This window comes from Heterodontus francisci, chromosome 17, assembly GCF_036365525.1.
Source record: "Heterodontus francisci isolate sHetFra1 chromosome 17, sHetFra1.hap1, whole genome shotgun sequence".
Lineage (NCBI taxonomy): Eukaryota > Metazoa > Chordata > Chondrichthyes > Heterodontiformes > Heterodontidae > Heterodontus > Heterodontus francisci.
Window position 1 is genome coordinate 89,574,884 of NC_090387.1, and position 15,846 is coordinate 89,590,729.

Below are 15,846 nucleotides of genomic sequence, written 5' to 3' on the forward strand. Positions count from 1 at the left end.
GAGTAAGGTCGAGACTTAAAATGACAGGCAGACGATGCTGACTAGGAGACAGTTAGAGAATTCATCTCTTTTTAAACACAGTTATGATGGGTTCTCTGAGCCAGATGGTGAAGCTTGGAGCATCAGGTAAGAGTAACAGCAAGTCTCAGTTGTCATATTTTCAGCAATCTGGCCAGTTGAGCTGACCCCAGCTCCTGGTGTGTGCGGGTCTCACCTGGACAGGCCCAACTCTCAAAGTCAGTCACTGTATCATCATGGCTCCAGCTCATGAAGGGATGAATCCCAGTTCTAATCTATGTTGGGGGTCAAGCCTCACACTGGCTGAAGGTCTGTCCAAACTGCTCAGGGACCATGAGAGCAGATATGAAAGCCAGCCCCATGCTTCTAGATGGTGTCTCCAACTCCTGTGCCTAATGACACTAACAGCTCCACTCACATTGCTGCATGTTTACGTGTGATGACCTCACAGCAAAGTGCCAGCAATCCAAGCCCCACCATTGGCCCATGCAGTCCGAAGGAGGAACAGGATGCCACAAAAGGCGTGTTTCAAACCTGCCTGTCACATCCCAAAATTAAAAAGCACTCACCAGAGATTGTGAATGAGGCTCAATTTTACTTCAAAATCGTATCTCTTGCGATAAAGTCATGAGAGTTGACATGTGTGTGGTCCCCTTTGTATCACTTCCTGCTTGGCTGAGGCCTTGCCTCCTCCAGTTAGCTGTGCAAATAACTCCCAAGAAAAATTCTGTACATTTGAACAGGTCAGAATTTTCAGCGAGTTGTGAGTCGTACTGAACACTTATTGGGACAAAACACCAACTTACAACTTCACAAAGGAGGCACTTGGGTAAAGGCCTGAGGCCTGCAGTACAGAGCCCCATGGAGGTTGAAGAGAGTAGAAGAGAAGACAAGAAAGGTGAAGAAGCAGTGCTAATGGGGCAGTAAGAATGGCTTTTAAAAGTATAAAGATTATGGGAAGAAAGGGAGGATCAAGGGATGTTAGGAGATCTGCAGCAATCAGGCCCTGAGAAAGAACAGGTCTGAATAAGAAATGCTGCGAGGAGTCGTGACTCTGACACAGCGAGTGTAGAGGGAGAGGAGGGGGGAGTGTTGGATAGAGAAGGAGTGATTTAGGAGATTAATTTGTGGAGTCAACTTACCAATTACAAAGACAGGGATGGAAGTGAGTCCCTGCACTGAGGATGACCCAATTTCATCCATTGTCCTCACAAGCTCAGGCACACACGTGCTGTCGCTGTCGTCTCCAGAAATTTCTCCTCTCTCAATCTGCCAAATCGGGAATGGTAAGGGTTAAACCACATCAGCAGGATAATCCTGAGAAAAGAGCCAGTCTGATTAACCCCCCCACTATACCCACTGCCTTATTAACCCCTCACTGTATACAGTACCTTATTAACCCCTCACTGTATACAGTACCTTATTAACCCCTCACTGTATACAGTACCTAATTAACGCCTCACTGTACCCAGTGTCTTATACACCCAGCAACGGATTTGGGAGGTGATAACATGCTCAAGGATTTTGGAAAGGAATGTATGGTTGGAGATTGGGGGATGGATTGTAAGGGTGGTGGAATCAAGGGTTGTTTTTTGAGGAAAGAGGTGATGACGGTAGGTTTGAAGGAGAGAGAAACAGAACCTGAGGAGAAAGACCCATTAACAATAACAGCGAACATGGAGCCAGGAAAGGAAGTTGGGTGGTCAGCTCTTTATTGGGAACAGGGTCAAGGGGGCAGGAGGTGGGTCTCAGAGACAAGCTGAGCTGGGACAGGCATGAGAGGAGATGGGGAAACTACAGAATGATATGAGTTCAGGATTAGTGCTTTTGCAGAAGTTTTGCCTAGTGGGCTAGGGGAAGGGAGGGAGGTGGCAGAGGCAGCTGGTCTGATGGTCTCAATCTTAGTGATAAAAAGGCCATGAGCTGCTTGCACTTGTTATTGGAGGTAAATGGGGAGGGGACAGGGGAGAAGGTTTTAAGAAGATGGTTTGCAGTACAGAAATGAAGTCGGGGGTTATCTTTTCTTTCCTGGATGATCCTGGAATAGTGAGCAGTCTTGACAGTCGAGACCAGGATCCGATAATGCTTTATGCAATCCAGGCAGATCTGAGGATAAATGGCTCAATCAGTTGTCTGCCATAACAATTCAAGTCTGTGTTCCTTGGATTTATGGGAGTGGAGATGAGGGCCATGTGACAGGTAAAGGTCAGGGTGAAAGGGAGTAATTCATTTAGTGGGGACTAGGGCATCGAAGATGGAGTTGAGGGTGTGGCTGAGCAGATTGGTAGCTGCAAAAATGTTGTGGCAAACAGAAGGCCGAAGGCTAAACTGTTGAGATTTTGAAAGTGCAGTTGTAATTCTAAGTTGTAAGGGGACTGAGAGTAAACACGGACTGAGAGTAAACATGGACTGAGAGTAAAAGGTGACTGACAGTAAACACGATGGAGATTAAATTGGGACGGTGACTAAACGAGGACCGAGAGTAAACGGAGATTGAGAGTAAATGTGGACTGAGAGAAAATAGGGACTGACAGTAAACAGGGATGACATTAACAATAACAACAACTTGTATTTGTGTAGCGCCTTGAACCTAATAAAACATACAAAGACGCTTCACAGGAGCATTATAAAGCAAAATTGATTCGAGCCATATAAGGAGATATTAGGGCTGATGATGAGGTAAGTTTTAAACAGTGTCTTCAAGGAGAATAGAGAGGCAGAGCGGTTTAGGGCAGGAATTCCAGAGCTTGGGGTCTTGGTATCTGAAAGCATGGTCACCAATGGTGAAATGATTAATTCATGGATTCTCAAGAGACCAGAATTAGATGAGCACAGGTATCTTCACGGGTTGTTAGGCTGCAGGAGATTACAGAAGGGTGAGACTATGGAGAGGCTTGAAAACAAGGATGAGAATTTTAAGATCAAGACATTGCTTAACCAAGAGCCAGCGTAGGTCAGTGAACATAGGGATGATGGGTGAATAGTACTTAGTGCGAGCAAGGACACGGGCAGCAGAGCTTTGGATGACCTCAAGTTTACGGAATGTAGAATGTGGAATGTGGACAGCATTAGAATGGTCAAGTCTAGAGGTAACAAAGCACGGATTGGGGTTTCAGCAGCAGATTAAGGTGGCAGGTGCAGGTGCGGCCGTGGCAGGTGGAGGGTCAGATGGTGTTACAGAGGTGGAAATAGGCGGTCTTGATAGTGCAAATATGTACAGGAGTTGATCAAAGGGTCAAAACTGACACCAAGTTTGAGAACAGTCTAGTTCAGTCTCAGACAGTTGCCAGGGAGTGGGATGGAGTCAGTGACTCGGGAGCAGAATGTATCGTGGGGAGTGAAGGCACTGGCTTTGGTCTTCCCAATATTTACACGTGACACCCTTGTTCAAAAAACGCTGTAAAGATAAGCCCGGTGTGGGAACAGAACTATTGGGGACATTTAAAGTGAACTAATCAATTAAGTATAGTCTACTAACAAAATAACTTTCGAGCTTCAGCAGACAGCTTATCAGAAATTAATAGTAGCCTATTCAGTGCTGTAGGGACAGCTTATCAGTAGAAACAGACCAACTAGCAGAAACTATCAGGACAGCTGTATGCTGCTTAATAATAACCCTTTGTATAACAGTCAGCCTAACGGTTCACAAGGAGATAAGGGGATGGGAAACTGGAGTAAGAGGTTAAAAACAAATTGACAAGGCAGTACCCCAATCAGGCCCCGACACCAAGAAACTGCAGAAGTTTGTAGACCAATTGGGAACAAAGAGTAGGTGTTACTGATTTGTATGAATAACTATAATAAGGCTTGATTTGGCACGAAGAGTTAGTTCAGTTCAGGGGGAGGTTAGTTCAGGGTTAGTTTGGTGTGTGTTGCTTTTAGTTTTAGGTTAGTTCAGTGTTAGTTCAGTGTATGTGTTGATTTTAGTTTTAGTTCAGTTCATTGTTAAGTTTTCTGAAGATGTAACAATTAAGTACTGCAATAAAGTTTCTTAAAGCTACAGTCGGACTTCGTCTCTTTTCGTGTAACCCATGAGATCATAAAAACTGAGATCCAACAACTTGGCGTAGTCGGCAGGATCGCTGGAGGATAGAGACCAAAGCACTGGACATCGGACCTTTATCGGGCCCCAGAGGTAAGAACTCCTCTTTGTTTTAACAAGTCCTTGGCCGTTGTCTAAGCTCGGTACTCCACCACGCGATCCCGAACCTTTTTGTTCAGTAACTCGAGTCCACTTGGGGGGAATACGGAAGACTGAAACCCCCTATATTCAGGCACCTTATTCGGCGGTATTCGGCGTAATACCGACCCACGGTCTTCGAAGGAAGCTCCATCGGCTTGAGTTTATCTGTAGAAATAACCGGTTATACCGACCCTACGGCATTGATAAAATGACCGACGAAGGCAACCGACAGTTACCAACTACCGTCAAAGGTGGGCGGGCCCCACCTGACGTTCCCGAAGATGAAATCCTTTGGCAGTTGAAAGAATATATAGAGCAACAGTTTGATTTGGCTAAAACATACACTGAAACTGGGCAAAAATATGGTACCTCCACAGGACAGTGGTCCCTGGAAGATATAAAGAGAGTTTGGGTAAGGATAAAGAATGGACCCAATGGTCCTTGGCAGATAAAGGGCAGAGGGCTCCATGACAAAGTTTATGGCAGAGTGACATAAAAGACTATGTTTTAGAGTAAAAACAAGTTACTGTGTCTTTGATTTGAATATGTGAATGTTGGAAGCTTCCACGAATGAATTGAATGTCCGTGGGATGTACAGCTTGTGTTCTGTACAACTTGTGTTCTGTAGAACTGACTGTCGTTAACTCTTTGTTGTCTGGCCTTAATGATGAAAGAATGAGTCTGTTACTTTTTCTATTTTTACAGGTATACATTTTGTGGGAACCTTGAGTCATGTTTTGGTTGTGAATTAGTTGAACCTGTGTGTGTTCCTTGGCATCGGGACAGGGAATTTGAAAGAGATTTGGTATTTTGAATTCATAACCCATTTACAGGAATCAATTATCTGAGTTGTTTGGAATTGAATGAGTGTGAAAAGCGATTGTTGAGTGTATTCATTTCAATTTAAGATTGTGCACCCAGTAATGGGATATAAAATTGAATTATATTTTAAGTTAAAGTGTTATTTTAATTTTAAAAGTTGGTTTTGCAACTGTGACGAGGCAATGAACAATTTTGTAAGAGATAAGCATCAGCCTTGAAGGTCTAAAGATGTCTGGCAGAAATCCAATTTGAAGTTTAAAACACTGCTTTAATTGGAGTTCTACTTTCAAATCTGTTCTTTTTTTTTGGAGTTTAAATTAAAGACATGTTTTACTGACTGTATTTAAATAGCAAATGTCAGGAATTGGATAGTGGTTTAAGGGAGAGAAGGATAAACAAAGGAGATATAGGAAAGATTCTGCCTGTTTAAAGTTTGTTTAAGAAGCTGGTGTTAAATCTTTTGTTATAAGAATGTTAAATAACTTCTTCTTTAGCTTTTGGTTTTATTACAGTCATTTGAAAAGGCGCCTGAAGAAAGAACAAGAAAAATGACATAATCTTTTTTTAAAAAAGCACGTGCTATTCTGTTCTGTGTGTAGTTAATAAGTATTGCAAGTTAATAAGTCTGAGTTAAGTTTATACTATTAAGGTTAATTGACCTGTTAAGTTGAAAAACTGGAAATTTCATTTGAGGCCACAATGAACTTTCAAGTTTATTATGTCAAGTTTTGGAGGAGTCTTCAGTTCCGGACACAAGACTCGTTCATATAACATTGGCAGTTTTGGTTTTTAAATATTTATTGCAGTGAATTGGAATTTGGAATCATCTTTGTTATAAAAATCCTGGCATTAGAAACCTCTTACAAAAGATGGTAAAAATTTGAAAACAATTGCAGTTTGATCTAAAATGCTGTCTTTCCTGATGGAGATGCTTTCCTTTGAAGTTGATAATGTTACGAATGATTTTGTTGTTTTCAAACCCTAAGGATACCAAAAGGATTGAAAAAAGTTTAAAGTGGAAAGTAGTTCTTTTCGATCAGAAAAAAAGGTTACGTAAAGTGACGCATTTGAGAATGTTTTGCTGCGCCCCCTTGGAGAAAAACAAAGAACTTAACCCTGCTGCAGCTTTTTGCATTGCTGAGAGTAAAATTTATACATATTGGACATTGCTAAATTTTAAATTTCTAAATTGACAGATATAAGTGGACAAATTAACCCATTGGGCTCAGGGGCAGAGCCACAATGGATTCTGTGTGTTTTTTTAAGCAGGTGACGGCAGGTTCCAAGGCCATGTGAGAACTGATGCCACAGAGATCCAGCAGCTCTGAGAATTTCAGAACTGAATTGCAGACAACAAATGTCACAGCATCTTTATCAATGAGACAAAGTGCTTGAGAAGGAGAGATAGTTGCAAGCACTTCTGTCTTTAACGTATGAAAAATACCAAGTCTGGGCATAGGAAATTGGAATCAATAAACAAAATTTAATTGATATGAGTGGTTATTTAAAGCACTCAAAGGGAAATTTATCTGATATTTAAGAGGACAATCAAAGTTTTAGAAAATAACAGAACAGTGGTTTACTGTGTTGGACATTAGCAATGGGTTCTGGTCCATACCGTTGGCACAAGAGTGTCAATATAAATTTGCGTTTACATTCAAGGGACAACAATACATCTGGACGTGTCTCTCCCAGGGATTTTATAATAATCCATCGATATTCCACCTTCCTCCAGAAGGTCAGAGTGAAAGTTAAGCTGAAAAAGGCACAGATAATGAAGGAAAAGGTTTCTTATTTGGGAATAGTAATAACACAGGGAAAGCATGAGACAGAGCAAAAGTGAGTGCAGACAATCCTCGAACTCCCCCTCGCGCAAGATATTAAAGCTCCAAGATAAAAAAGGACAGTTCCTATTCTAGGTTGTGAGATTAAACAGACAAGAAGCACCAGCCCCTACGGTTACCCCCACATCCGAAATACCGATGAGTAAGGTTACGACCCAGCAGCCACAAGTGACTGGTCTCCCTTGCCCTGCCTTAACTGCAGGACCAGAAAATGGACTTGCGATAATAAAAACTAATAAAATTGTATATGAAAATATAAAGCTCGAGTTGGTACCGGTAATATTGAATATTTCAGATATCCAGCGACCTGGCTGATGCCCTAAGACCCGAAAGTTGTACAAGGTATTACTGGAACAATTGCTGAGACAGGAATTTGGTAATGAGGGAATAATAAAGGGAAAGAGACGTAAACGTAGTTCAGTGATTAATACGGGAACTTCAATTGTCAATACTATAGATTTGGAAAATGTGGACCAGAATGTTAGAACTCTTAGTCAGCTAGGAAAGGTTATTTTGAAAAAGGAACAAAAGGACAGAGTGGTGTAGCTAAAGTAGGAAAGGATTTGATGAATACGGTGACAGGAAGGGTGATGAGACTGCCAAGGTATGTCGTAGCAGGTAGTAAGAAAGTAGGACCCATGAGAGAAACGGTTAAAGATTTGTGAAGGAGCTGTGCAGGCAACTGTATGAGCTGAGGCACGAGATTCTATAGAAACAGGCATGAAAGAGGAACAGACGAAGGTGCCTGTTGTGGGAGACAAAGTAATGGTAAAAGGGAAGGGCCGATGGAAACACTGGTCCCAAATGAAGGTATATAAAGTCAACAGCAAATGACAGACTCCAAAATAAACACCACCTGGTGTGCAAAGAGATACCGGGAATGGAAGAAAATGTGATTTGTTACATGCAGAGCAACTGAACTAATTACAGGACTGATGAAAGTACTAGAAGGTCATGCTCATACTATTAATGATATCATTTCAAATAACGAAAGTGTTTGTAGTACATATGGTCCGTGGATGTTAGAACAAATTCGAGAAAATTTGAGGCAAATGATGCGGGACAGGTGCCAGTTTGGATCAATGACACCCAGTTGGAGGTCTTAGCTAGTCACACAAATGATAAAATTACCAGGTGCCAACTCAGAAAACTTAAGGTATGGAAAGGTCAGGAATGTGTAAATACAGGATCTATGAGTATTGGAGTAGTGTTGGGAATACCTGTAATTCTGAGAGATAAGTTAGGGATGCAATTATGCAAAGTAGAAAATATAGGGATGATAAGGGGAAAAGATTACATAAAATACAATGATATATTACCCTATGTTATGGAAATGTTGTGGAAATAGGAAAAGAGGTAATTGGAACAACATTGTCCATTGTCTGAGTGCAGTCTGGAAAACCAGGTGGTCCTATGTCCTCATCCTATAGATAAAATGGCAGAATCAAAATGTGGATTTAATGCCACTGTAAATTGCACCATGGAGACTAGGAAAGCATTGTCAGGGATAACCCGTGTGGCCTATATGGGAAAGGGGAGATATTGCTTAACCACCACAGCGAAGGAGTACCAGTATGGACGTAAACGGACTTGTCCGGTGAGCAACAGTACATTTTGGTTCAACCCACAAATACCAACCCGAGTAGGGAAGATGGAGTTGGTAGAGATACATAAACAAAAGACAGAAACGATAACTGTGACAGGAAGTATTAAGGAGGATTTGACTATTCAGCCATTGCCCACACGCTTGGGTAAAGATAGATAGCAGCGAGAAGTCATTGCTGTAGTGTACTACAATCTGGAACAACAGTTGAAGATGCTACAAGATGAGATTGACGAGATAAATGATTCTACCTGGCAGGAGGACTTATGGAACTGGGGGTCAGACGTGCAGATATACCCCTGGTTTAGAATTATCTCCCATGTCCTGATAGTGGTTTTGGGTATCATGATGTTAGATGTGACATACTTAATTTGGCAACTTAAGAAATTAATTAGGCAATGTGAGAGGATTTATGAACAAAGGTTGGACAGCTACCCGAAAAGCAATTAGTGTTCGAACTTGCTCTATAAAAGGAGAGACAATTAGTTATGCCATAAAAGGGTAACTGTATAACTTTTTCATATATACTTAAAATGAATTAATGAATGATCAATGTACTCTAAGAATGGAATTGTATTATGTTTGTACAATCGATTATGTAACAGTGATGCTAAAATGAAATTGTAATTGTACAAGTGTACCAGCTTTCATGTTGTAAACATGTAACTGAAGCCCCTGCAAAACTTATGCCTTTACAGAGCTCCCGTGGGCCCCTCTTGTGGCACAAGCAGGCAACGTATTGACTGTTAAAATAAAAGCAAAATACTGTGGATACTGGAAATCTGAAATAAAAACAAGAAATGCTGGAACCACTCAGCAGGTCTGGCAGCATCTGTGAAAAGAGAAGCAGAGTTAATTTTCGGGTAAGTGACCCTTCTTCGGAACTGACAAATATTAGAAAAGTGACAGGTCATAAGCAAGTGAGGTGGGAGTGGAGATCTTCCCTCTACAGCTTCCAACCTCATAGTCCCGCAACCCCGGACAGCCCGCTTCGACCTCCTTCCCAAAATCCACAAACGGGACTGTCCCGGCAGACCCATTGTGTCAGCATGCTCCTGTCCCACTGAACTTTTTTCTTCCTATCTTGACTCTATCTTTTCTCCGCTGGTCCAGTCTCTTCCCACCTACATCCGTGACTCTTCTGACGCCCTACGTCATTTTGACAATTTCCAGTTTCCTGGTCCCAACCGCCTCCTCTTCACCATGGACGTCCAATCGTTCTACACCTCCATCCCCCACCAAGATGGTTTGAGGGCTCTCTGCTTCTTCCTGGAACAGAGGCCCAACCAGTCTCCATCCACCACCACCCTCCTCCGCCTGGCTGAACTTGTTCTCACATTGAACAACAACTCCTGGGAAAGTGGGAAATTGTCCATTTTGGCAGGAAGAATAAAAAAGAAGCATATTATCTAAAGGGTAACAGATTGCAGAGCTCGGAGATGCAGAGGGATCTGGTTGTCCTAGTGCATGAATCACAAAAGGTTAGTATACAGGTACAGCTCGTAATTAGGAAAGCTAATAGAATGTTATCGTTTATCACGAGGGGAATTGAATACAAAACTTTATCAACTTTGCTTCCAATTCCCACCCTTCTCTCACCTTTACATGGTCCATCTCTGACACTTCCCATACCTTCCTCGACTTTTTTGAGACCATCCCTGGGGATAGGCTGTCTACTAATATTCATTATAAGTCCACTGACTCCCACAGCTACCTCGACTACACTTCTTCACACCCTGCCTCCTGTAAGGACTCCATTCTATTCTCCCAGTTTTTCCGTCTCCACGCATCTGCTCTGATGATGTAACCTTCCACAAAAGCGCATCTGATATTTCTTCCCTTTTCCTCAACCGAGGATTCCCCCCGCCCACTATGGTTGACAGGGCCCTCAACTGTGTCCGGCCCATTTCCTGCACCTCTACCCTTACCCCTTCCATCCCAGAACCGTGACAGGGTTCCCCTTGTCCTCACTTTCCAACCCACTATCCTCCACATCCAAAGGATCAGCCTCCGCCATTTCCGCCACATCCAGCGTGATGCCACTAACAAACGCATCTTCCCCTCCCCTCCCCGTCAGCATGCCGAAGGGATTGCTCCCTCCGCGACATCCTGGTCCACTCCTCCGTTACCCCCAACACCTCATCCCCTTCCCACGGCACCTTCCCATGCAATCGCAGGAGGTGTAATACTTGCCCATTCACCTCCTCTCTCCTCACTATCCAAGGCCCCAAACACTCCTTTCAGGTGAAGCAGCGATTTACTTGTACTTCTTTCAATTTAGTACACTGTATTTGCTTCTCACAATGTGGTCTCCTCTACATTGAGGAGACCAAACGCAGATTGGGTGACTGCTTTCTGGAACACCTCCGCTCAGTCTGAAAGCATAACCCTGAGCCTTCCAGTTGCTTGCCATTTCAGCACACCCCCTGCTCTCATACCCACATATCTGTCCTGGGCTAGCTGCAATGTTCCAGTGAACATCAATGCAAGTTCAAGGAATAGCATCTCATTTATCGATTAGGCACGCTACAGCCTGCCGGACTGAACGTTAAGTAACGGTGGCGTGGGGGCGGCACAGTGGTGCAGTGGTTAGCACCACAGCCTCACAGCTCCAGTGACCCGGGTTTAGTTCTGGGTACTGCCTGTGCAGAGTTTGCAAGTTTTCCCTGTGACTGCATGGGTTTCTGCCGGGTGCTCCGGTTTCCTCCCACAGCCAAAGTCTTGCAGGTTGATAGGTAAATTGGCAATTGTAAATTGCCCCTAGTGTAGGTAGGTAGTAGGAGAATGGTGGGGATGCAGTAGGGAATATGGGATTAATGTAGGATTGGTATAAATGGGTGGTTGCTGGTCAGCACAGACTCAGTGGGCTGAAGGGCCTGTTTCAGTGCAAATTCCACACAGGCAGTATCCAGAATTGAACCGGGGTCCCTGGAGCTGTGAGGCTGCGGTGCTAACCATTGCACCACTGTGCCGCCCACAGTGTTGAGGCCGAGATGAGATCAGTCATGATCGTATTGAATGGCGGAGCAGGCTCGAGGGGCTGAATTGCCTACTCTTGCTCCTAGTTCTTATATTCTTATGAAGGCCAACATACCATTTGCCTTCTTAACTGCCTGCTGCACCTGCATGCTTACTTTCAGTGACTGGTGCACAAGGACACCCAGGTCTCGCTGCATCTCCCCCTTTCCCAATCTATCGCCGTTCAGATAATAATCTGCCTTTCTGTTTTTGCCACCAAATTGGATAACCTTACATTTATCCACATTATACTGCATCTGCCATGTATTTGCCCACTCACTCAACCTGTCCAAATCACACTGGAGCTTCTCTGCATCCTCCTCACAGCTCACATCCCACCCAGCTTTGTGTCATCTGCAAACTTGGATAGATTACATTTAATTGCCTCATCTATATCATTAATATATATTGTGAATAGCTGGGGTCCTAGCACTGATCCACTAGTCACTGCCTGTCACTCGGAAAAAGACTCGTTTATTCCTACTCTTTGTTTCCTGTCTGCCAACCAGTTCTCTATCCATGTCAGTACCTTACCCCCAATCCCTTGTGCTTTCATTTTGCATGCTAATCTCTTATGTGGGACCTTATCGAAAGCCTTCTGAAAGTCCAAATACACCAATTCACTGGTTCTCCCTTATCTGTTCTACTAGTTACATCCTCAAAAAATTCCAGTAGATTTGTCAAGCATGATTTCCCTTTCGTAAATCCATGTTGACTTTGTCCGATCCTTTCATTGTTTTCCAAGTGCTCTGCTATTACATCTTTTGTAATGGACTCCAGCATTTTCCCCCACTACTGATGTCAGGCTAAGCGGTCTATAATCCCCTGTTTTCTCGCTACCTCCTTTTTTAAATAGTGGGGTGACATTAGCTACCCTCCAATCCATTGGAACTGTTCCAGAGTCTATAGAATTTTGAAAAATGGCCAGCAATGCATCTACTATTTCCAGGGCCACTTCCTTAAGTACTCTGAAATGTAGATTATCAGGGCCTGGGGATTTGTCAGCCTTCAATCCCATCAATTTCCCTAACACCATTTCCCGACTAATACTGATTTCATACAGTTCCTCCTTCTCACTAGACCATATTACAAAGAACAAAGAACAGTACAGCACAGGAACAGGCCATTCGGCCCTCCAAGCCTGCGCCGATCTTGATGCCTGCCGAAACTAACACCTTCTGCACTTCTGGGGCCCATATCCCTCTATTCCCTACCTATTCATGTATTTGTCAAGATGTCTCTTAAACGTCGCTATCGTATCTGCTTCCACCACCTCCCCTGGCAGCAAGTTCCAGGCACTCACCACCCTCTGTGTAAAAAACTTGCCTCGCACATCCCCTCTAAACTTTGCCCCTTGCACCTTAAACCTATGTCCCCTGGTAACTGACTCTTCCACCCTGGGAAAAAGCTTCTGACTATCCACTCTGTCCATGCCGCTCATAACTTTGTAAACCTCTATCATGTCGCCCCTCCACCTCCATCTTTCCAGTGAAAACAATCTGAGTTTTTCCAACCTCATGTTCCCCAACATTTCTGGGAGGTAATTTGTGACCTCCTTTGTGAAGACAGAACCAAAGTATGTATTTAATTGGTTTGCCATTTCTTTGTTCCCCATTATAAATTCTCCTGTTTTTGACTGTAAGGGACCCGCATTTGTATTCACTAATCTTTTTCTCTTCACATATCTATGGAAGCTTTTACAGTCAGTTTTTATGTTCTCTGCAAGCTTACTCTCATACTCTATTTTCCCCTTCTTAATCAATCCCTTTGTCCTCCTTTGGTGAATTCTAAGGTGCTCCCAATCCTCAGGTTTGCTGCTTGTTCTGGCCATATTATATTTCTCCTCCTTGAATCTAATACTACCCCTAATTTCTTTTGAAAGCAACAGCTGAGCCACCCTTCCTGTTTTATTTTTGCGCCAGACAGGAATGAACAAGTGTTGTAATTCATTCATGTGCTCTTTAAATGCTAGCCATTGTCTATCCACTGTCAACCCTTTAAGTAATGTTCCTCAATCTATCATAGCCAACTGGGAGCTCCCTGTGACCAGTCTGCATCATTTGTAATTCGAAAGCTCCCAATCTTTGAACGTACAACTGGTTTGCGACCACAGGAGAAGAATCATGCAAGTGTGTGCCTGTGTCCCAGGGAGCTGTCATAACTCATGCATTTTGCAGAACTCACAGCTACCAGGCATTTTTGAAGATGCAGCCCAAGTTGATGGCTGGATCCTGGGTGATCAAGTTTACCGGCTTTGTACATGGTTAATGACACCAGTGCTGCATTCCCAAAGTGCAGCTGAAGTGCAATGCACTGCTGTTCCTGCATCCACCAGAGCCATCATGGAACACACCATTGGCATGTTGAAAATGTGCTTCTACTGCCTTGACCAGTCTGGAGCAGCTCTTCAGAACATGCCTCAGAGGGTCTCACAAATAATTATTTTCTGCTGTGCCTTGTGCAACATGGCAATTCAACGCGGTCACATTTTGCATGTGGAGGACCAGGAGGAACAGCATTCATTTTCAGATGAGGATGACGATGAAGAGGGCAAGGAGGAGGAGAATAATGTGAATGAGATCGTTATGCATATTAGGGCCATGGAGAGGCGTGCAAGGACTTCAGAGAGAACCTCATGTTTGCATATTTTAGCCAACCTTGAGATACTTGAGGAATTAAAGATGGAAGGAAAAATAGTTACCCTCAATATGTTCACACCCATCTCTGATCTGATTCATTGATGTACTGTAAAGGAAGGTCTCTTCTAACAGCAGCATGTGAACCTGCAGTGGACATGTGCTTAACAGCTCGTCTACTATCAACTTCATTGAAAGCAACCTGCTTCGCCATGGAAGTAATGTCCTGCAGCCGGGCGGTATCTTTCACTCAGAGGATGATATAACATTGCTCTGCTTTAATCTGACTGGCACATCAATTCCAATCTGGGTTATGATGGAGCTGCAGGAACATCTATGCAAGGAATGTAAGGGAGTGACCAAATAACTGACATTGGAAGGCATTGAAATGTCAAGGATGAAAGCACACCGAACATTTTCAAAAATGATATCAAGCATCAATGCGTGCCAGCTATCGGGCTCCAATACTCATCTTCATTTTCAACTAGAACAATTTGAATGATTGACGAGAGTGCATCAAAGATTATAGCATATAAATTTAATTTGAAATGTTATTCCTCTATTTATAACATTTACAGCACCTATGTCACCTTAGTGCTCATACCTGCTTATTTTTTTCTTTTTCTACCACGATGTCTCGGTACAACACTGACATTAGCAGCTGAGGTGGAGACAGTCTGCTCAGTGCACTTCCCCATTGCTGTGGATGACCATTGCGGGTGTCTTCTGGCGGAAGAGAGCCTTGATATCTCCATCCTACTGGGGGTCTGCAGCTCTGGTGCCTGAGTTTCCCCCTTGTCCTCACTTGCTGGAGGTAAGGTGGTCAATGTCGGGGGTAGGACAAGACGCTGCTTTCCCGTAGGGTGTCCTGAGAGGAAGGCCCGGGGGCAACTGGCATATGCCCCTCCTCCACCTTGGTGCATGGTGTGTCTGTCTCCCTGAGGGGAAGGAGCACCTGTAGGGAGGTCCAGGTTCCTCATCCCCCTCTCACTTGGACTATGCTGCATAGAGCCCATGGATAAAGCAATGGTGTGCAAGTCAGATCACGTATGGCTCGAGTGCTCAACCACACTCACCACAAAGCTTGCCAAACTCTCGACTGAGGAAGCCATACGCTCATATGCCTGGGACATGGCAGACATCATGGCTTGCATGAATTCCTCCATGGCATGCGCAAAGCCACACATGAGCTCAGGAATCTCCGACATCGTTTCCACATGGGTTTGCTGCACTTCAAATAGACAGCTTGTAGCAACAAACAGGATGAGGATCAGCATCAGCATGGGGCTGAGCAGGGGCTTGGTCCACAGTAGTCCTCCGATTGTCAGGGGACCCAGCTGGCACATGCTCCATCAAATGCTGGGGCGTGTCTGTATCATGACCACCAGATTGTGACTCTGCTTCTAATCTTAACCCCCCCACCCCCCTCACCTCACCGCATACTGTGTGGATGTATCTACGCTGGTGGCAGTGGAAGAAGAGGCAGGTGATGGTGCACCCTCTGGGGCATTGGCATTTTCCTCCCCAGAGGTGGAGTTTGGGGCCTTACGGCGTTCCATCTCTTGAGTGCAGGCATCTGCAGTGGAAACACAAACCGAGGAACATTAAACATCATCAGAACATGAGTTCAATAGTTTCACACACATTCCTCTTGTGTCCACATATGGCTGCAAGGCTAAAGTTGACACTTCATCTTTATGCCTTGAGGATCTTGTCTCAGTA

At 43.9% G+C, this 15,846-nt stretch overlaps 1 long non-coding RNA gene across 1 annotated transcript in view; it reads left to right on the forward strand.

Annotated features, from left to right (window-relative positions):
• The first annotated feature begins 3,699 nt into the window (after positions 1-3,699).
• Positions 3,700-15,846, forward strand: part of LOC137379262 (uncharacterized) — a 72,023-nt gene continuing 59,876 nt past the window's right edge. Inside the window, exons 1-2 of the long non-coding RNA XR_010976780.1 lie at positions 3,700-4,153; positions 9,169-9,333. This is a non-coding gene — a long non-coding RNA (uncharacterized lncRNA). The remainder of the gene's footprint in view (positions 4,154-9,168; positions 9,334-15,846) is intronic.